The following is a 22,153-nucleotide window of genomic DNA, read 5'->3' on the forward strand; positions in this document are numbered from 1 at the left end:
TCAGTTATTCAGTATTTACTTTCCTTTGTCTAAACTTGTTGTCAAATCATTTTTTCCCTAAAATTTTCCCACTTGTTAAGTTTACATTTGGTTCTTTTTACTTTGTACTTCTGAGAACTTCTGTGTTTCCTGTCTTTATAAGTGTATACTTTTACCCTGGGGAGGATGGATGAAAATAGCTGCCTTAACATTTTTGTTTGATAATTCTCACATCTGGATAATCTCAAGATTGGCATCTCTTCTGGTCTTTTTCTTTGAGAATTGGTCAGATTTTCCTGATTCTGTGTAGGTAAAATAAATTTGTATCTTCTCAGGGAAATGTTGACTTTATTTTTTTTAATGAAAGCAGGTGATGAGCATGGTTAGGTTCATGAGAACCGCAAGTTCTCAGTGTTTGTGTCCTGGGCCTTGTCAGCTCCAGCACCAGTTCAGTTTTCAAAGCCTTTGTCCTGCTGCTTTCATTCTGCTCCTTACATGAACCACTCAGGGTTAGTGTGGGACCTGAAGAGTGACTTCTATCAAAAGGTCTCAAAACCTTAGCTTCTTTGGGTGTGTTCTTCATACATGTGTTGGCATGCCTCTGGGACCTGTATTGGTTCATGTACAGAATTACAGGATTCCCTCCTCCAGCTCTCATAATCTGTAGCTCCCAGAGGCCTTTTCTTGGTTTAGTTTAGCTCTTTGGATAGAAAGAGACTGGATCAGTCAAGCTCTTAGGGGAAAAAGAAAAGCCAAAAAGAGATTTGTCGATTATAATTTTTTTGAAGTAGAAAAATAGGGGAATTATAATTTTAAAAATGGAGATCCTACTGAACAAATCCTCCCACAAATTGTGACTACAGTCTCTGGGCAATATATAAAAAACATGAGGACACTGTAGAGCAAACAAGAGCAAGTAGAAATTGGACTGCAGTGGTTTCTTAAACGGAATGGCCTTGGGTGAGTTTCTAATGTTGATGGTGTTTTGCTTCAGGCAGACTCCTCTTGGCTTGTTTGCAGTCTTACTGGCTTGAGGAAGGAGATCAAATTCAGAAATACCCCAGCAGCTGCAGGGTGATGGCAGTCCAGATGGAGGAAGAGGGAGGAAATTCCGGAAAAGAAAGAACCACAGTGGTGGAATACCAGATTCTATGTATAAACTCTGCCAAATATGTGGCTGACCCCTAAACTGGAAACAGTTCAGATGTCTGTCAACAAGAAAATAGATAAACTGCTGTGTATATATAACACAGTACTACTGAGCAATAGAAAGGAACAAAGTATTGATACCTGCATCAACTTGGATTAATCTCCAAAACATAATGCTTAGTGAACATAGCCTTACATAAAACTAGTGTATAATTATGATTCCATCTCTGTGACGTCACCCAAACAGACAAACTTACGTATTCTGTGTTGGGTAGGGAAAACAAAACTAATTTTTTTTTTTTTTTTTTTTTTTTTAAAGCTGGTTGGCAGGGCTTAGAAATGGATGCATGGGTGTTGGGGACAGGGATTAAGTGGGAATGGGCATGGGGTAATTTTCTAGGGTGACGGTAATAACCCTGTATCGTGTTAGGGATTTGGGTTACTTGAGTATATCATTGAATGGTAAGCCTGTATCTGTTGTGTTTTGTAAATTTTTTCTTTGAAAGAAACACTATTAAATACTTTACTATAATTAATGATAGAGAAGCTGAGTGTATATGGGGAAAGTGTACTGATCTGCAACGTATTTTGAAATGCTTCAGAAGTTAAGATAGCTTGAAGAGAATGATAAGACAAATGCAAGGAAGTATTAATTCTAAAGTCTTGGTGGTGGCTGTGTGAATATTTTCTATACAGTTTTAAGTTTTTGTCTGTATGTTTGAAAATTTCCACAATAAAATGTTTTAAAAATCCTAGTAAGTAGTATTTTTCTAAACCACTTTCCTGTTTAATAGGTTGCTGTTAGGGGCAACTGGGTGGCTCAGTTGGTTAAGCATGTGACTTTGACTTGGGTCATGATCTGGTGGTTCATGGGTTCGAGCCCTGCATCAGGCTCTGTGCTGACAGCTCAGAGCCTGGAGTCTTCTTCAGATGCTGTATCTCCCTCTCTCTCTGTCCCTACCCTGTTCATGCTCTGTTTCTCTCCGTCTCTCAAAACTAAATAAACATTAAAAAATTTTTTAAAAATAGTTTGCTGTTAGTAGCTTTCATCAAAATTGATACTTTTAAAATTTGAAGATACTTTAAAATTTTGAGTGACATTTTTTGCCTTCTGAGCTCTGACCTTTATAGGAAGCAGAAAGATAACAGAAATATAAACAATAAAAGTATAAGAAGGCAAACATACCCATACAAATAATTTGATTACTTCAAAATGATATAGCAAAGGCTTATTAAGATCATTTATAATACATAAATTCTGAGGGGATGGATACATAATTAGAGTATGCTTAGAGTCAAGTATGATGAATGGGAGATGGAATTGCTGGGGTTGCTTATTTTGAATATTTTTTTGAAAATACTATTAGAGGCAATTATTTGATTCTATTTTTTAAATTGACCAGTTGTCATTTATGAAGTTTGACTTAGAGCATATCCTCTTAAGTGCAATTGTATTTACTTATCAAGAGGAATGCTGTATGATTTTTATGCTAGAATTATTAGACTGAATTAGAATTTGTTTTTTAAAAATCTCTATTTTAGGAATATGGTAATAGTATGTTAATGACTTATTAGGTTGAAAAGCAGATGATCATTATTGCAAAATTTTGTGGTTCTTCTATAAAGTTTTTACAGAGAAGTGTAGTGCTAATAAAATATAATAACCACGGGGTGCCTGGGTAGCTCAGTTGGTTAACCATCCGACTTCACAATATTAAGTAAAATGCTTATAAAATACTAATTTATTTTTTATCCTCAGTTTATTTACTGTTAGGAAATCTATTCTGAAAGGCTAGATTTTCAAAATATGTGTATCAGAATAAATTATAAGTAGGTGAGGATGAGAGAAAAGTAAAACCATTAATATTAAAATATAAAATATAATTATGAGATTAAAATTTTTTTTGATGTTTTTATTTATATTTGAGAGAGAGAGACAGAGACAGAGTGCAAGCAGGGAAGGGGAAGAGAGGGAGACAATCCCAAGCAGGCTCCAGGCTCTGAGCCATCTGCACAGAACTGGACAGGAGGCTCAAACCCATGAGCAGTAGATCATGACCTGAGCTGAAGTCAGATGCTTAACTGAGCCACCAGGTGCCCCGAGATGTGGGATTTTTAACCATTAATTTGATCAGCTCAGTTTCTTCTTTCCTGGCATTTGTTTTCTTCCCCAGTCCTAAAAAGAGAATTTCCAACAAAACTAAGTAGTTATTAGATATATTTTAGAAAATGGAAGTTACATGAAATTGTGTTATATATGAAATTATGTTACAGAGTTTCATATTAGCGATCAAAATAGTCAGATTTGGACTTATTTTTGGTCTTTTGTCTTTTTCTCCAATTGCATTGCAATAATATAAAAAGAATTCCCATTTCTAGATATTTGAACTTTTTCAAAGCAAATGTGCTGCTGTTTTGTGCCCAGTTATAGCCATTTATATTGTTCCAAGAATTCTGTCCTGTTGATATCTAAATGAGGTATTTTGGTCTTTGAGCAAATTTTGCCTTGCGCTGACTTTTTATGTTCTACAAAGAAATTTAGTGAGGAACAATCCAGTGGGCTTCATGTGTGATACCAACTAGTTATTTAAATTTCAGATTCTCCTTTAGCTGCTGATCTTGGTGCCAATCCTTCCTAGAGGAGAATATCTTGCTCAAGACAGTGGTTCAGTCAGTCTTGAGTTTTTGCAGGAGTTAATTTACAGCTGTATAACATTGGCTAAAACCAATATGGCTTATGGTATTTTATCATTATATCATTAGTAGTAATAATATTGTCAGTAAATAAGTTTAATGTTTTAAGTCTCTCTGAAAAAGTCTTGGAGGGCAGTAAGGTAGATGGAGAAAATTGCTGAAAACAGCTTATGCTCAATTTAGAGCCCTAAAGTATGCTTTGCATATCCTGATTTCTGTTGTTTGCCATTAAGTGTAAGGTTGTTTTAATCAGCTCATTAGGATTGTAAATCAAAATATCTAAATTAAAATAGAAAATAAATTCAGTGTAAAGGAAAGTTTTGTTTCACAGATTTTTATCTCAAAGACATATGGACATCACCACCATTTTTAAGACTAGCCAAGAACAAATTTCATTATCATCGAGACTGCTTTATTTTTGCCTTTGTTTCTGCCAACCAGAGAGAAATTTTATTAGTGATTCTGAATAACTTATTAGGCATTATATTGCCAAGGTGAAATGCTCAAATGAATAATTAATGGAATTGGGTGTATGTCATTTCTTTTATAATCACTTTAGGTAATTTGCATAAAACAAGCTTTAAAAAATCAAGTTTTTTTTCACTGAATGTTTCATCATGTCTTTACATCCTTTAAAAGATACAGATTCATTTTTTAAAATAGTAGATTTTTGATATATTCTTGATTATAGAGGTATGTTTATTGGTTCTCTCCCTGGAGTTTTAAGTCTGCCAGGTAAGAACCATAGTATCAACATAAGCAAATAATAATAATAAAGTAGAACGGCAGCTGATCTATGAACTTAAAATTTAGTATTCTGTTTATTAGGCCCAGAAGAATATACTAGGACTAGGCAACTAATGTTATTTAGATAACTGCAGTTAGAAAACCACTAAGATTTTGAGCCACCAGAGCCTTTCTATTATTGTTACTGGTAGTAGCTTGATTTCTTTCAGTGTAGAAAACTTAAAGACACTCTTGAAATGTTTCTGTGTGTCATTGCGGGGAAAATGGTTTATTTCAATAAGCGTTGTGAGAAGGAGAAGCCATGTTCTGTTTTGAGAGCTAGACAGAAAAAAAAATAATGCTTAGGGAAAATATATTCATTAACAAAGAAGGATATCACAAACAAAATTATTGTTTTATTTATTAAAATTAAACTTAATTTTAATAAGTTAATTTAATTTAATAAATTACTTTAATCATTTTTCTTGTTCTCTTTCTTTCTGTTCAGTTACTTAATTGGGGACACTTATGAGGTACTTTTACCACTTAGCATAATCATTAGCCCAAAGGTGTTTCTGCATTGTTTCTAGATTTACTTGGGCAATCTGATTGGCTAAAGGTGAATAGGTTTTTTTCAGGTCATAATTTGGTCACTCATTACTAATCTAGTTTAGATGATTTTGCTCCTAAAGCAGGTATATTGTAAAAACCTCTGTAGCAGTTATAAGTTTATAATTGCTTTTGAAGGTTAAAATTTTATGAAAATTGTTTGCATCTCTGGTCCTACCTGCTGTTTCCACTGTTAACAGTTAAACTTAACTGTTAACAGAAATCCTACGTTTTATTGCTTCTTTTGGAATATGTCCGTAGAATTCCTCGTTGTTAAAGCTAGAGGAGCCCTCTCAGATATCTAATTCAGCACCCTCATTTTACAGATGAGGAACTGAGGCCTTGGACTAGAACAGAGGTCCCCTCACTCAGTCCAGGACTCTTTCTGTTACATCATGCTGCCTGATGTTTATTATGGGACTCAGCAACATCACATACAGGGTGAGCTTTTTTTTTTTTTAAAAACACAGTGATTTGCTGCTCTGATCAACTGCTAGTCATCATTCCTGTATAACTCACTCTCCTTTTTTTACCCATACCTGTCTTAATCCATAATATAGCCCAGTTACTTTATTTTGCTGCTACTTCTTGGCATTCAACCATTATTTTTAAGGCAAACTCTTAGTAAGGTTTCTTATCAGTAACCCCTGTGGCTTTACCAGGCACTATAGCAACAGTAAGTTAAAATTTATGACAGGGATGATTTTGTAGAGTTTTAAATTTAGATTTAAAAATGAATTACAAGTATGTGCAGGAGCATGGATATGACATCTAAGAGCAGTTGTGATATGAGAGCAATTTTTTTGTGAAATAATAAAATGCCAAAAAATGCCAAGAAATATTAACCAGTGGTGTTATGTTACATAATTGTAATAACAGTGGTTTATCCTGTGAACTCATGGATTTAGATAAGCATATTTGCATTTTAGAGTTTTGAGTTTGACTTTTTGCATTGACGTTCAGATTGTCCCATTTTTGGCTAGTGAGTGCTTGTTCAAGTTGATTCTTGTGTCCTTTAGACAAGACTCTATACTTTTTGGTAGTTTCTTGTTTTCTGGTTTAAGCTTAACATGGTTTTCAAGGGTACCTCAAGGACTTTTAAGTTCTCATAGTAAGTTTATGATTCACAGGTTTCTGTAAGACCAAAGTGTTTTTACTCCACTTTCCATATTATTTTGAATTTTTATGAACATTGGCCAGCATCAGTTTTGCTTTTGTGAAAGAGTAGGAAAAACCCAAAATGTTTCAGCTTAACGAAAATTAACCTGTTTCTCTTGTATATTTATTTATTTTTTTAATCTGTTGTCTTATGTCACTGGAATAACTGTGATATCAACCTTTACAATTTTAGGGCAAACTAAAGCATTAGAGCTCAACTATGAATGCTGGTTAAATTTGTTGGAATGGACAAGATACCACTAGCACGGTCACGCAGATACTTTATATCACTTATATATTGTAAAGGTTTTGGCATTCTTCAACTATTTAGTTATTTATCAGCCATTTTAAAGGAGCCCTGTCCACCTGCCACATAACTAATTGGGTTTCAGGTGAACTACATCAGAGGTGTAGAAATGTCATGTGACAGTAGTTTTCCTGAAAACTTATCTGCGGGAAGAAGGGTTGTAGATTTTTTTAAAAAATCAGTGCATAATTATATTATACGATTGTGTGTATATTATATTTCTTATGCTGGAGTGGGAGAGCTCTATTTTATGACTTGCGAACTATTTTTTAAAAAATACATTTGAATTGCTACTATGTGTTAGGTTCTAGATATGAAGTATAGACTTTTAAATACTTATAATTTGTGGAGCACCCGGGTGTCTCAGTCAGTTAAACATCTGACTCTTGATTTCAGCTCAGGTCATGTTCTCACAGTTCAGGAGTTCAAGCCCTCCATTGGGCTCTGTGCTGAAAGTGTGGAGCTTGCTTCAGATTCTGTCTCTCTCTCTCTCCTTCTCTCTCTCTCTCTTTCTCTGCCCCTCTTCCAGTAACACTCTCTCCCTCTCTCTCAAAATGAATCAGTAAACTTTAAAGAAAATAAATGTTTATAATTTGTGGTTGAAAAAGCAAATATGTGTAAGAAAAGGTAATATAATGACGGCATTAGCATTTAAATTATAATTGGTTTTCCATACATTCATACCTACCTGTGAGGTGTGTAGGTTAATTTTATTTGTGTTTTACAGAAAAAGAAGCAGGTTCAGGGGTTTGATTTAATGTCCGAATGTCAAAAGTAATAGCATTTGAAAGAAGACATCAACATTCTGATTTCTAGTCTAATAATCTACTACTGCCAGGTTTTCAGAAGAGTAAAAACAAGACAAAACAAAAAAACAAAAGCAACTGTGATGTTGGCATTTGAATAGGCTTTCATAAAGAGATGACATTTGAAGAAGAATTTCAGCACTTGTAGTTGGAACGAAGAACTAAAAATTAAAAATGCAGGGGTTTTAAATAATACACCTGAATATATGCACCTTATGGGTAAAGTACATTCAAAAAAGGTATTGTACGGCTGGATAGATACTTTGGGATCATAGAATGGGAAACTTAAATGCCTGGCTAGTCAGTTTAGAGTGAGATGTGGAAGTTACTAGGTAGCAGTAGATGTATATGATCTAATGGGTCATGTTTTATGCCTTGGTGTCCAAAGATCATAGGAAGAGACCTAGAAGACTCTGAGACTATTGTAGTACAGGCGACAAGTACTGTAAAAAAGAAAGGCATGGCTGAATGTGGTGCTGTACAGGTAAAAGAAGATAGAATCTATAAGATTGCAGGTAAAAGCAGAGATATGAAGTTATATCCAATATGATACTAAAGTTTATTTATTTTTATTTTAGAGAGACTGAGTTGGGGGGGCAGGTAACAGGAGAAAGAATCTTAAGCAGGCTCCACGCTCACTGTAGAGCCTGATGTGCAGCTTGATCCCACGACCTTGGGATCATGACCTGAGCCAAAATCAAGAGTTGCTTGCTCTACTGACTGAGCCACTCAGGCGCCTCTGATGCTAAAGTTTAAAGTGCAATGAACAGTAGAATCAGTGACAGTTACGAACAAGAGGAGAAACAAATCTGGTAGAAAAGGACATAAATTGCCTTGGATGATACTGAATTAGGAGATTCTGAAAAGGCATATAAATAGATTTGTGCATTAGTCAGCTAGAATTAGAATGCTTAAGTGGCAAAGATCTGGATATGTGGAGTGGCACATAAAAAGAGAAGATGGTAGCTTTGTAAATCTTTAGACTGGCTGAGATCCTTAGTTGGGAGAGTTATAGACTAAAGACCAGAAGGCTAAAAAGAAGTAAGCTGTACACATGTTAGGGCAGAAAGAAAAGTGAGAGAAGGATAGGAGACAGGGCAGAGTCAGGGAGACAACTAATGGAAGTTCAAAGATTGTTCTCATTTTATTCTTAAATGCTGAAAAATGGCCACAAGTTGGAGATCAAGGAGTATGAAAACCCACTGCATTTGGAGGTGATTTGTAACAAAGTGTTTTAAGTTCAAAAGTAAACTTTTAACAATAATAAAGATAGTTTTCCTCTTTTATACATTATACTTAAATATGTAAATGTTATTGTTTACATTTTGTACCAAAGAGTACACTCTTTCCTTTTGTTCCTTTATCAGTTAATTATTTTTCATGACTCTATAATCCATGAATATTATGAGTGTACCACAGTCTTGTTTTGGTACCCCTTTTTAATGGATAGTTACTTTATTTCTTTGTTTTTCCTTTTTTGCCACTATAAAACAATGTTCCTAAAAAAATAAATATTCTTAGGAACTTGTGCTTTATTTCTCAACATTATGAGGCACCTGCGTGGCCATTAAGCATCTGACTTTGGCTCAGGTTGTGATCTTGCAGTTAGTGGTTCAAGCCCCACATCAGGTTCTCTATTGTCCACATGGAGCCTGCTTCAGAGCCTCTGTCTCCCTATCTGCACCCCCTCCTCAAATAAATAAACATTAAGAAATCTCCTTATTCCTTTAGGTTGGAAGGTGCATGTATTCGATGAAGTGCATGACCATTTTAAAAATAACAAACTGTCAAGTTCTTACAGTTCATGATACTTAGACTTGTAATAGAAGTTGACAGATTATTTTCCAAAAGGCTGCTACTCATTTCCACTTGTAGGCATAGGGGAAAACCTTTCCTGACATTACTGTCTGAAATAGGCATCTAGATCTTTTAAATATCTACCAATTTTAGCAAGTGTAATTTTACTCCTTGCTACTTTGATATGTATTTCCTTTTTAACTAGTAAATCTTCATGTACTCAGATATAGCTATGTTTTCTTGTACAGTTTTTGAGTTTCCAGTTTTGGTTAAAAAAATTTATTTTGCTCTCTCGATTGGATGTGTAGCCTCAGTGTTTTGTTAAGAGGTATGTATAGGTACATGCATGCATACATTTATTTAAAATATCTGGAGTGCTTAGGCGCCTCAGTCAGTTGAGCATCTGACTCTGTTTCAGCTCAGGTCATGATGCCACAGTTCGTGAAATGGAGCCCCCTCTTTGGGCTTTGTGCTGACAGCATGGAGCCTGCTTGGGATCCTCTCTTTCTCGCTCTCTCTTCTGCCCACCCCAGCTTGCTTGTGTGCATGCATGTGTGCACTCTCAAAAGAAATTTAAAAAAATTAAAATTTATAAATTTTAAATCTACCTGGAATTTATTTTTGTCTATTGTAAAACATGTGTGCCCACTTTTATATTCTTGCAGAGGAATAGTCACTTGTGGTAACACAGTGTCTATCCTCCATCCTTTTCCATTGCTCAGACCTTTGTATCTTTCAATAGAATACTATGTTTAGTTGTATACATCCAGTAGACATTTAAAATAGTTTTATTTGGTTTTGGAATATTTATTTTCTTATCTTTGTTTATAGGTACTTATTATTGGAGCAGGGAAAAGCTACTGTATTAAAACTCCCTAAACAAAGGCTAGTATGGGTGCCTTGGTACCTCATTTGGTTAAACATCCAAGTCAGCACAGAGCCTGCTTGGGATTCTCTCTCTCCCTCTCTGCCTCTCTCCCTCCCCCACTCCCTCTCTGCNCCCCCTCACCCATACTTACATGCACACTTGTGCTTTCTCTCTTAAATTAATAAACCTTAAAAATGTCTAGTAATTTTGCTAATGATACAATAGTATATCATAGAAGACCCAACAGATTCTATGATAAAATTTTTCTGTTTTGTATTTTTTTTTTTTTTACTACTACAAATAATAAAGATTTTGAAGTAAGCAAAAGGTCAAGGGAGGTACTCATAACTTTTACTGAAGAAGTGAAGCCACCTGAGATTTGAGGGGCTTTTGGTGAGATGGGGTCTTTGAAGGAAGTTTAAAATTTTTTAAAATCCATGATGGAAAAGTTGATAAGGAAATTAAAAACATAATAAGATGATTGCCAAATGACTTAGAGGGGCAAAATGATGTTAGATACCTATTATGGTTTGGAGTTTAGATAAGTGACAGAGCTTGAGTGGGAATTGGCAAGACTGCTTGAGCTGAATGTCAGGATTATAATAGCATTTGTTGTTGAAATGTCAGAGCAGGATATTTGCATCAAAATGGAGGAAAATATATGTGATCCTGGAGGTATGATGATGGATTGAAGGATGCTGAGAAGTATGAGTAATTTAAGATGACCATGAAAATCTGTTCAGTTAGAGAGAGAGAGAGAGAGAGAGAGAGATGGGATGTAAAGGTAGAGAAGTTTTTGAAGTTATGTGGCATGATATAAAAGTCATGGTTGGCGTTACTGAGAAATGTGTTAAAATATACATGCCTGGGCAGTACCTCTGATTTGTTGAAACTGAGGACTTTTTAGGGTTGTCATGAAGTTTATGACATTCCTTTGAAAGAGCTGCCACAGGTGAATTTGATAGATCACCCTGAAGAACCATACAGCAAGAACCACTGGTGGCCTAGACATGAGTGTGGGGGGCCTTTTTCTTTCTTCATATTCAGTGTCTGGCCAAAAAGAAGTGGAGATACAAGTTACTGATTTTGTGGAGGTAATGGAGATCAAAGTGGGAATGGATGAGAAGGAACACTGAATGTTAGTTATTGAAGAAGATCTTTCTAGTCTTCGAAAGCACTGCTTGCTGACTGGTATAAAGAAAGAACTTTACTGTTTTCTAACAAATTGAGTGCCTTTTGTGAATCAGGCTATATTTCAGGCACAAGTACAGTAGTGAAGAACAAGGATCAAGTGCCTACTTTCTTGTAGCTTGCATTTTTAAAAAATGAACATAAGTTGTCATTCCTAGAATATTTGAAAAATCTTAACCTTTACCACCCATTGAATGATCCAGTATTATTTCTTTAGAGTAGTGTTCTATGTAAACAAAAACATTAATTTTGAAATGAATGCTTTCATTTGTTGCTGTTACCTCTGACTACTTCTTGTTTGTTGTTTGTAAGTATCCTCCTGAAAGTCTTTTCCCACTAATAATAGCAGGGGCGAAAAAAGGTGAACCCATTACTACTATATAATAGAAGGAAAAGGAACAAATTCTTTAGTTCTAACAGTCTTTAGTTTCAACACAATATGCTTTTTATTTTTTAATGTTTTTTAAAAATTTATTTTGAAAGTGTAAGTGGGAGAGGGGCAGAGACAGAGACAGAAAGAGAGAATCCCAAGCAGGCTCCACCACATTGTCAATGCAGAGCCCTATGCGGGGCTTGATCCCAAGAACTGTGAGATCGTGACCTGAGCTGAAACCAAGAATCAAACACTTAACCAGCTGAGCCACCCAGGCACCCCACTACTAATTTCTTAATATTTTTGGAGTAAATCAAACGGATTCTGAAGTTGACGTCTATGGGTGTATAGTTTCCTCTTACCTCTCTAAACGCCTTTTCCTCTCCAAGAAGGAGGTGAGGTTGAGTGCAAAGGAGAAGAAAAACATTCACTCACTCTCATTATTCTGCCTAAGAGTTTTGTTTCTTTAAAACTACTTATTTGAACACTTAGTATATATACATTTGCATTATATTGAAGGAAGGAGGCTATTTATATTTAGTGCCTGTACTTGAGAAACACTAAATTGATCAGTTTGATGATAAATATTTCTGATGAAAACCCTTGAATTATGTCTAGATGAACTACTAGAGAGTCCTCTTCTCTGGAGTTACTTTCCAGAACAGAGTCAAGCCCAAATATTGTTTTCAAATAGGATCTTAATCTTTAAACAAAATAAGGATTAGAAGATTACTAGGATACATGTTGCCTGTGCAATAACAGCTATTGTATTGTCTCTGTACTCACTGCCCTCATTGTTAGTTTCCCCTGCCCTTTCCGTGCATATAGGAAAAAGGTTAGGCTTCATGTATTACAGTGGTCCAGAAAAGATACAAGCCTTATGAGAAACTGGAAGACGTAAAGGTAATTAATTTTTTTCTTTTATCTCCCAAATGACCTTTTCGGATGGTTAGTTTTAGTGAGAATCCAAATAAGGTCTACATACTGCTTTTGGTTTGCTAAATTTAAGTTTCTTCTGCTTATTGATAGAGGAAAGTGATTGATTTGTCTGGTTGAATTTCCTGTATTCTGAATTCGGTTCTCTATCTTTGTGGTAGTGCTAACATATTTTCCCTGTTAATTTCTTTAATGTAGTAGAGACCTGATTAAATTCACTTTTAATTCTTTGATCATAATATCTTCCTTTTTCTTCCATTTGCATCACACCATGTGAGGCTTAAATCATCTGGTTGTCCCACTTTTAGTGATGCTGATGTTGAATAGTTGGTTCAGCTGCTGTTAGGCTCATCCACCGATTACACATTCGCACATCAGACTTTTCTCTAATGGGCTTGGCACTATTCAGTATTTTTGTTTAGATTCATCATTTTCTTAGGTATATAAAATGATTATTTTCTAATTATATCATTGTTTTTGCATTGATTTCGCTGGAATTTTGTGAAGGACTGTTCCTAGTCAAGTATTGTGATATTCTGAAGTAGATCTGGCACAAGAAAGACAAAGTATGTGCTTGATTGTTTTAGTTACCAATTTTTAGAGTAGTTAATTGGTGGTATTCCAGTAAGCTCTCAAGGTGACCAGTGATGTGGATTTTATCTTTAACTTTTATATCTGTTTCTGAGGTGGTTTAATTATCTATTTCTGTTTCCTTTTGCTATGGTGCCAGAAGCCTTTGGTGGTCTCCTTGCTTTCTTTCATGACAAGATGTCCCAGGATTCCCCCTTTAGCTTTGAAATTGGTCATTCCTGTAAGGGGTCTGACTCCTTGTAGTGGAAAGTGTTTATTTAGGGACTGTAATCCAAGTATAGAGTGCTTTTTAGTTTGAGGTTGTCATTAATGGCTTTTTTAAAGCTAACAAATACATATTTTTAGTAAGAGAAAAATCATGAGTTCCTAGTTATATTTTAATTCATTTGTAAGATTATAGGGTTTTAAAGCTTGTATTGTGAATTTTACTGAAAAAATATTTGTGTATTATAAACATTAAAATAATTTTAGGGGTGCCTGGGTGGCTCAGTTGGTTAATGAGTAAGCATCCAACTTTGGCTCAGGTCATAATCTCATGGTGTGTAGGTTCAAACCCCATGTTGGGCTCTGTGCTGACAGCTCAGAGCCGGGAGCCTGCTTCAGATTCTCTTGTGTCTCTCTCTGCCCTTCCCCTGCTCATGCTTGGTCTCTTCTCTGTCTCTCTCTCTCAAAAATTAAAAATAAATAAATAAATAAATAAACAAACATTTTTTATAATAAAAAAAATTTAGTTGAGTTCAGTTCCATCAAATATGAGTTTTGTCATAAAAGTAAAGTTGATCAAACTTATTTGCCATCAAGAAAGATTATTCTCTTGGATAATGTGACACATTCACCTTCTTTATCACTTCCACTCTCTAGCATGTTGCTGTATGTCCTCCAGGTATAGCCAGCTTGAGGAGTATAGTACCATACCATGAAGAGAAGACAAAACAATTTGTACTGCTTCTGTATTTGCATGTATTTTTTTCTTTATGAAAATTTTGGTTTGAANGGTTCCATGCTCTGAGCTGTCAGCACAGAGCCCAATGAGGGGCTCAAACACAAAAGTCTTAAGAGTTGTGAGATCATGACCTGAGCTGAAGTCAGCCGCCCAACCAACTGAGCTACCCAGGCATCCATACTGAGAGAGGTGTAAAGGTTTTTTGTGATTCTTTTTTGTTTCTAGGGATATATGTAGTCAAAATATTGCTTTACAGTTTGCTTTCACTAGTTTTAAAAAATATTTATGTTCGGGGTACCTGTGTGGCTTACTTAAAGCGTCTGACTCTTGATATTGGCTGAGGTCATGATCTCAGGGTTTGTGAGTTTGAGCCCTGCAGCAGGCTCCGAGATGACAGTGTGGAGTCTCCCTCTCTGCCTCTTCTTTCCCTCCCTCCCTCCTTTTGCCCCTTTGCTGCCTGCATGTTCTCTCCTTCTCTCAAGACAAATAAACTTAAAAAAGATATTTTCTGTAGATCTTAAATGCAGAGAATATTGGTTGGCTGTGCCTCTGTTCTTGGCCTTATTTGGGGATCCAGGCTCTTGGAGCAGGCCCCGCGTATAGGGCTTGCTCATTCTTGTGGCAACAGAGCTGGCAGACAAGTGTAATACCTATGAAATTGTGATTGTTTGGATGTGCTATGTTATCACATCTACTCAATTTCTGTTGGCCAACGCAGGTCACATGGCCACGGTCCAGATTGTTGGGCTAGGGATAAATACCTCAATTACGGGAAGAAAAGATTGATTTCAATTTGGAACAGCAGTATACTTGATCCTATAGTCACTTAAGTCGATACCTGTATGTTGATGCCATCATAATCACCATAATTAGTATTGTTTTGAATTCTGTGTTTTAAAATTTTTTTTCACGTTTTATTTTAGAGAGAGAAAGAGAGAGCGAGAGAGCGAATGCTAATGGGAGGGGCAGAGAGAGAGGGAGAAAAAGAATCCCAAGTAGCCTCCACATGTTACCACAGAGCCCGATGCAGGGCTTGAACTCTCGAACCCTGAGACCATGACCTGAGCTGAAATCGAGTTGGACGCTTAACTTACTGAGCCACCCAGGTGCCCCTAAATTCTGTTTTAAATGGATTATCTAGAAATAAATGGATTATCTATTTGAAAGGATATGGTAGGGAGATAATTGATGAGGTCTGGGAAGAAAAGGCTTTTGTCAACCCTGATCTACCTGTCATCTGCACTTTTTGGAGGGTTAAAATGATGGTATCTGTATTTATTAATCCTGGGCTTTCTCAGCTTAATGACTGTTATGGGTTGAATTGTTTCCTCCAAAATTCATAATGTTGGAGTCCAAACTTCCAGTACCTCAGAATATAAATTTATTTGGAAATAATAAATAGGGGTTTTTACAGAGGTGATTAAGTTAAGATGAGGCCATTATGGTATGCTCTACTCCAGTATGACTGGTGTCCTTATAAAAAGGAAGTTTGGACATAGACACATAGAGAAAAGAGTATGAAGAGCCTTAGTGGGAGACATGGTGAGGTGGCTAGAGTAATGCATCCATAAGACAAAGAGGCTAGGAGGACGGCCTGGAAAAGAGCCTTCCTTAGCACCGTCAGGAGCATGGCCCTGCCAGCACTGTGGTTCTGCGCCTCTGACTCCAGAACTATGAGGCAATAAATTTTTGTTGTAAGTCCACCTAGTTTGTGGTTCTTTATTAATGGCAGGCTCTTTTGTTGATGTTCTGAGAATCCGTTTTTAATGTGGGGTGGGGTTCCTCTCCTCCCTTCCCCGCACCAGCTACCCTGAGAATTGATATACCAGGAGGGTATCTGAGGAATCAGTTTTGCTGCTGTCTACCAGAGGTAGTGTCAGATTCCACTGGTTCAGGGTTCAACCCTAGTAAGATTGGCCCCGTCCTCTTTGGATGCCAGTTGTTACTTGTGCTTCTGACCAGCTGGCTGTAAATCAGCGGGCCTCCTCTTTGGGTTCAGTTAATTTGCTAGGGCAGCCGATGAAACTGTGAACGTTTTACATACTAGATCATTGGTTTATTACGAAAGGTTATAACTCAGGAACGGCCAGATGAAAGAGATGCATCAGGGTAACAAGTGGGGAAAGGCCAGAGCTTCTCTGTCCTCTCCANCCTGGAAGCTCTCTGAGCGCTGTCCTTTTGGGGTTTTATGGAGGCTTCATTACACAGGCACGATTAAATCATTGGGGATCGCTTCAGACCCCAGGCCCTCTCCCTTCCCCAGCATTGGGCACGTTTGGAACTGAAAGGCCCCAGCCCTCATCACAAGGTTGGTTTTGCTGGCAACTAGCCCCCATCCTTAGGTGTGGTCCCAAAGTCACGTCGTCAGCATAACAAAAGACATCTTTTTCACTCTCAACAAGTGTGAAGTTCCAAGGGTTTGGGGAATTGTGAGTCAGGAACCAAGGACTAAGATCAAATATATATGAAAAATAGACATTTGGTCATTTGAATGAATATATGTGTGTGTGTATAATCCAGTGACACGGTTTCACAGTGCAGGCAGGTTTGTAAGAGTGTGGGAAGGAATATAAGGTAGAACTTTAGGTTGCTATTCTGGAAGGGACTATATTGCTAGACTGAAAATTTTGGACTTTGCTAAGAGTGTCTTGAAATAGAAGTTTGGCAGCCAGGGCCAGAGGAAACTAGCTTGAGGATAGTTTGTATATATTTTTTTTAACCTTTCCTATTTAGTAATGGAGTCACTTAGCTGCTGAGGGGAGGATCCAGAAGATGGATCCTCTCTTTAGAGTACCTTCAAACCTGATGTCCTTTTAGGCTCTGAAAAGGTGCAGAATGCTTCAGTTAATTCTACGCTGGAGTTCTCTATTTAACCATATGACGCCAAGTTTTATAGTTGATTAGTAGGCGACTCTTAAGAGTGAGCTATTATGGATTGAATTATGTTCCCCAAAAGATACCTTGAGATTGTAACCCCTGGTATCTGTGACTGTGACCTTATTTGGAGAAAAGGTCTTTGCAGATGTCGTTAAGATAAGGTCATTAGGTAGGCCCTATTCCAGTGTGACTAGTGTCCTTAGAAGAAGGAATTGTGGACACAGACACACACACACAGAGGAGGGCACCATGTGAGGACACAGGCACAGAGCGGAGGCAGTCCTGCAGGGATGGAGCCAGGGACTGGTGTTACGTTGCTGCAGACCTTCGAGCACCTACCAGAAGCTTCAGGAGGCAAGGAAGGATTCTCCTCCAGAGGCTTTGGTAGGAGCGTGGCCCTGCCACTAGGTTCGTTTCAGACTTTTAGCCTCCAGAATGGAGACCGTACTTTTGTGGTTGAAGCCACCGGGTTTGTGGTACAGTGTTGCGGCAGGAAACTGATATGGAGGTCACAAGGACTTTAAAAAGTACTTAGTGATTTGAAGAGCTCTTTCTCTTAACACATTTTGCATATTATTGAAATGCTTTCATTTGGGTAGACAGGAGGTTCCCAAACTTTGCTATGCATTGTATTTACCTGAGAATCTTCAAAAAATACTGACATCTGTATCCCACCTCCAGAAATTCTGGTGTTCTCAGTGTGTGATGTAAGTCACATGGACATCAGGATTTTTAAAAGCTCTCCAGGTGATTTAATGTGCACACATTTTGAGAACCACTGGGTGAACCTTCTAGCTTAAATATTCTCCCACCCCTCTCTACACATACAATGTTGTGTTCATTTAGCTTTTATCAGCCTGTAGGTAATCTATTCCCCCTCAGCTCCCCATCCCCTGCTAAGCTCATTTGTGCCTTGGCCTTTTATGATTCTTAAAAAATTGTTACGTTTTATTCTCTGTTTTTGCCAGCCTGGGTAGACATGTGATTATATTTAGATCATCCGAATGACTACTGTGTAGCAAAGTAAAGCTATTTGTTTTTATTTTAATACTGTAGTTTACATTAGACATCAGACACTTTGGAACTGATTTTTATAATTTTCTCTTTTTTTAATGTTTTATTTATTTCTGAGAGAGAGAAAGAGAGGCAGCATGAGCATGGGAGGGTCAGAGAGAGAGGGAGATACAGAATCTGAAGCAGGCTCCAGGTTCTGAGCTAGCTGTCAGCACAGAACCCGACACGGGGCTCAAACCCACAAACCATGAGATCGTGACCTGAGCTGAAGTTGGACGCTTAACTGACTGAGCCACCCAGGCGCCCCATGATTTTTATAATTTTCAAAAGCACTTGATATTACTCAAATATGAGAAACTTGAGTTAAAGAGATATATTTGTGGCTTTGTTGTATATAAATTCCTTAGAAAGCAGAACACTAAGCCATTGTTATTTAGTAACATTTTGTTATGTCAGATTGTTAAGCTTGTCGTCTACCTGGCTTTAAGTGATGAAAATATATTTGGTGGTGGTGAGGGTTGAGGAGTTAATGTAGAAAACCTAGCTTGCAAATAATGTTTGAGGAGAGCAATGGGCTCAGAGGTGGCGCTTGGGGGAAGGTGGAAAAAGTGGTCAAGGCAAAGAGTTTTGTTGGTAGAATAGTGTTAAGTATTGGTGTGCTTAGTCTGGGGAAAAGAATGATAGAATTTAGGGAAGCTGTATTTACACAGCAGTTCTGCCTAGGCTTAGGTTTCTATGCCTGGCAAAAGGGTACATATACAAGGATGTCAAGAAGTAGAGAACCTCTATTATCTTATGCTTTGGATTTTTAAAAATGTATTCACAGCAATTATTGATATAGTTACGAGTAGCAAAGAGAGTATGGAATATTTACTTACTTTCCATTACTAGTCACAGATGTGCCTGCACTCCCTAGTCCTCTATCTATTCCCTACATTTCCTCTGTTCTTTTGTGTCCTCAGAGTGCAGGGGCAGGTACGAAATTTGTACCAGGTATCCTGGAAATCTGACCATACAGAATTTCAGATTTGTTGCTCAGCTAGCCAGCTCTCTTTATTTCCTGTCTAGCTAATAGAGTATATGATTGGATCGATTCTGTAGTGCCAAAGTTTTACATGATTTGTTTCCATGTATATGGTAGAGGAGGCTGCCATTACTTATAGTCTTGATTGTATTCTCTCTGAGATATAAAGGTTACAAAATGAGATCAACTTCATGTTTTAGTTGGTGGGGAAGGACTTTAGTTGCAGCTCTATGTAACCTCACACAAGTGATGAGTCTAAACAGACACGCAGGATCGTTGAGAATCCACCCTGAGAAGGAAGCGTGTTGCGGTAGCGCTGCTGCTATTACACCTTTCCTACAGCTCTTAAAGAATTTGATAGGAAATGGGATGCAATCTGAAACTTGGCTGTGGAGCCTATTTTTCATAATATATTATGCTTTATATTAATGGATTTTATTTTATTACAGTGTTCAGGGGCAAGAACAATGATAGATCAGTAAATATTTGTTGAATGAATGAGAGAGAAAGTAAATTTAAATAAAATTACTGAATCAACTGGTTGTATCTGGACCAAAGTCCATTTACAGAGATATAGTTTCAGAAAATGTGTTATTGTTACTCTTACATGTTTTATTTAGTAGGTTTCCATATGTTTTATCAAAAGGAGAACTTTTGCATGAGAGTATTTATGTCTTCAATTAGGTGTGAATTTGCTGGATACCTATGTGTATTCCAACATGAACATAACAAAACAAGATTTATATCCTGTTACAGTCTGAACATAGTTATGGCTTAAGAGGTCTTTTCCCCCAAATGATTGCCAAAAAGATTAGCACGAGTATTGCCAAGAAGGAATCAGTTTATTTTATACTAGCAATTTGCTGCACCAGAAATTAAAACTATGAAGTTTTATGTTACCAATGCATTTTAATATAAACCCATCTATAACATGTGAACACAAACATATTTTGTGAAAAATATGTATTTTCCAAATTTCCAAAAAAATTTCTTGAGAAGAATGGCATTGATTTACCTCTTTGCAAATTTCTATTTATCTCTGGCTTTACTACAGTATAGCTGGGTTTTCACACTTCCTTCTGCATTCTCATATTGAAGTATATTCTTATAGTTGAAATCTATGAAGAAACATCTGGCCTTACAAAGATGTATAACTCTTTCAAATCAATAAAATTTTATTTTTCAAATGAATTTGGATATTTTCTTTGATACTAATAAATCTCAAATGGATAGTTTATTATTATTAATTTTTTAATATTTGCTTACTTATTTTCTGAGGGAGAGCAACAGAGAGGGAGGGAGAGAATCCTAAGCAGGCTCCATGCTGTCAGCGCAGAGCCCGATGCAGGGCTTCCTCTCACGAACCATGAGAGCACGCATGACCTGAGCTGAAATCGAGAGTCAGAGGCTTAGCCAGCTGAGCCACCCAGGCACCCCTCAAGTGCAGAGCTTCTTAATGATAGTTGCAATGCAGGATCTGATATGGTATCCATGAACTTTTTGTATTATTAAATAAAGTCATTAGTCTCTCTTGAACTTAGAATACTTCACTTCTTCATGCATAATTATGTACTGGTCATTGGGAAAATATTTGTTCACTGAATTATGTAGATCTTCTATATATTCATTATACAATATAAAGAAAAAGAGTCATTAACTTCACCACTCATCAGAAAAATTTTTGAATATTGGGAACCTTTTAACAAACTCATGGCGGTTGATAAATTTTCCAAATCGTAATTTTCTCTTAAAAACTTAAGTTTTATTCTTGCCAACAAATATTGCTAGTTGTTTTCTTTAAAGTGACAGTGATGCCTGCCAAGTTCTTAGTATGAAAAGCCACACTTACTGTCTGTTGATCTTGGGAGTAAAAATGGTGTTCCATGAAAACAGCTTGCAATTCAACAATTGCACAGTGCTTTTCTTTGAAATACCATCATTTTATGCAGCCGAAGTGCTTTATAAAGTGTACTTAATGTTTTATTATATAGGATATCAAGCAGATGTGTTTTTGAGAATTAAGATTTTAATAAAATTAAGCATTTTTGCTACTCTCAAGGAAATTCTTCAGTGAAGAATTTTTGTGGGTCTTTTTGTGTGTTTTGAGTACATGATATTTAAGACTATAATGACTACTAATATAGGAAGATTTGCATTGGGATGTCAGCAGTTTCACCCACTATTGTTCTTTAACATCAGTGTATAAAAGTCAATTCTGTGAAAAAGTCAAGTAATGTCTTAGTACTATAAAAATTCTGGCCTGAGGACCCCTTTAAAAAGTCTTGGGAACCCTAGAGGTCTACAGGCCTCACTTTGAGGCTTAATTTGTATACTAAATAAAAAATTGATGAAACTTTGTCATGGGCAGGACAAAGATAACAAATCTGATATTTAGATTTGAGCACGTTGAACGGCATTAGCTTTGAAGTACATTTACAACAAAATGGAAAGAAATATTTTTAATAAGATGGTACTATAATAAATATTTTTAACAAGATGGTATTAATAAGATTTTTTAATAGATGGTATTTTCAGTGAGTCTGTAGCCTGACCTGGTTGAGTACCTACCAAAGGATGAACACTTCAGGGCTTCAGTGTAGTTGTTCCTCTGTGAGCTTTTTTGTTTGTTTGGTTTTTGGAAAAAAAATCTTACAGGACAGTACTGTCAACTTTTTTTTTCCACCCTGTGAAATTGACCTCTGACACTTTCATGGTGGATTTCTCCAGTTTTCGTTAAAACTTGAAAGCTTACCTCAATTTGAATCCATCATCGATTTCTACTCCATTTTCTTTTGCCTTTCCAGGTTTACCTGGTAGCTGGCTTTGTGTGTGTATGTGTACAGGTGTGTGTACCAGTCTGTTATCTGAGTATTAAATTTGGTTTAAGTCATCTTCACTTGATTTGAACAAGCATTTATTACCCATTGGGATGAATGTTGATCTCATTTTATACTTTTTTTTTTTACCCATACTTGGATGTTTGATCTATATTAATCATATTTCTGCCATTAGAACAGTCTTCTGCCTGTTTTTACTTTTGCTTTTCCAAATAATTTACCAAATCTAGATAGTCTAGGGACACTCGTTTTGATTGTCTTATGGCTCCATAGA

General features: G+C 36.6%; 1 protein-coding gene across 4 annotated transcripts in view; it reads left to right on the forward strand.

Moving 5' to 3' along the window:
• Positions 1-22,153, forward strand: part of TBL1XR1 (TBL1X/Y related 1) — a 174,730-nt gene that overhangs the window by 96,952 nt on the left and 55,625 nt on the right. The window contains exon 3 of one of the 4 annotated variants that reach the window (XM_077752367.1): positions 5,484-5,598. The exons of the other annotated variants lie outside the window; for them this stretch is intronic. The gene's annotated coding sequence lies outside the window, so the exon portion shown is untranslated. The remainder of the gene's footprint in view (positions 1-5,483; positions 5,599-22,153) is intronic. 4 annotated transcript variants of the gene reach the window in all.

The sequence above is a fragment of the Crocuta crocuta genome, unplaced genomic scaffold, assembly GCF_008692635.1.
Source record: "Crocuta crocuta isolate KB4526 unplaced genomic scaffold, BGI_CrCroc_1.0 scaffold151, whole genome shotgun sequence".
Classification (NCBI taxonomy): Eukaryota; Metazoa; Chordata; class Mammalia; order Carnivora; family Hyaenidae; genus Crocuta; species Crocuta crocuta.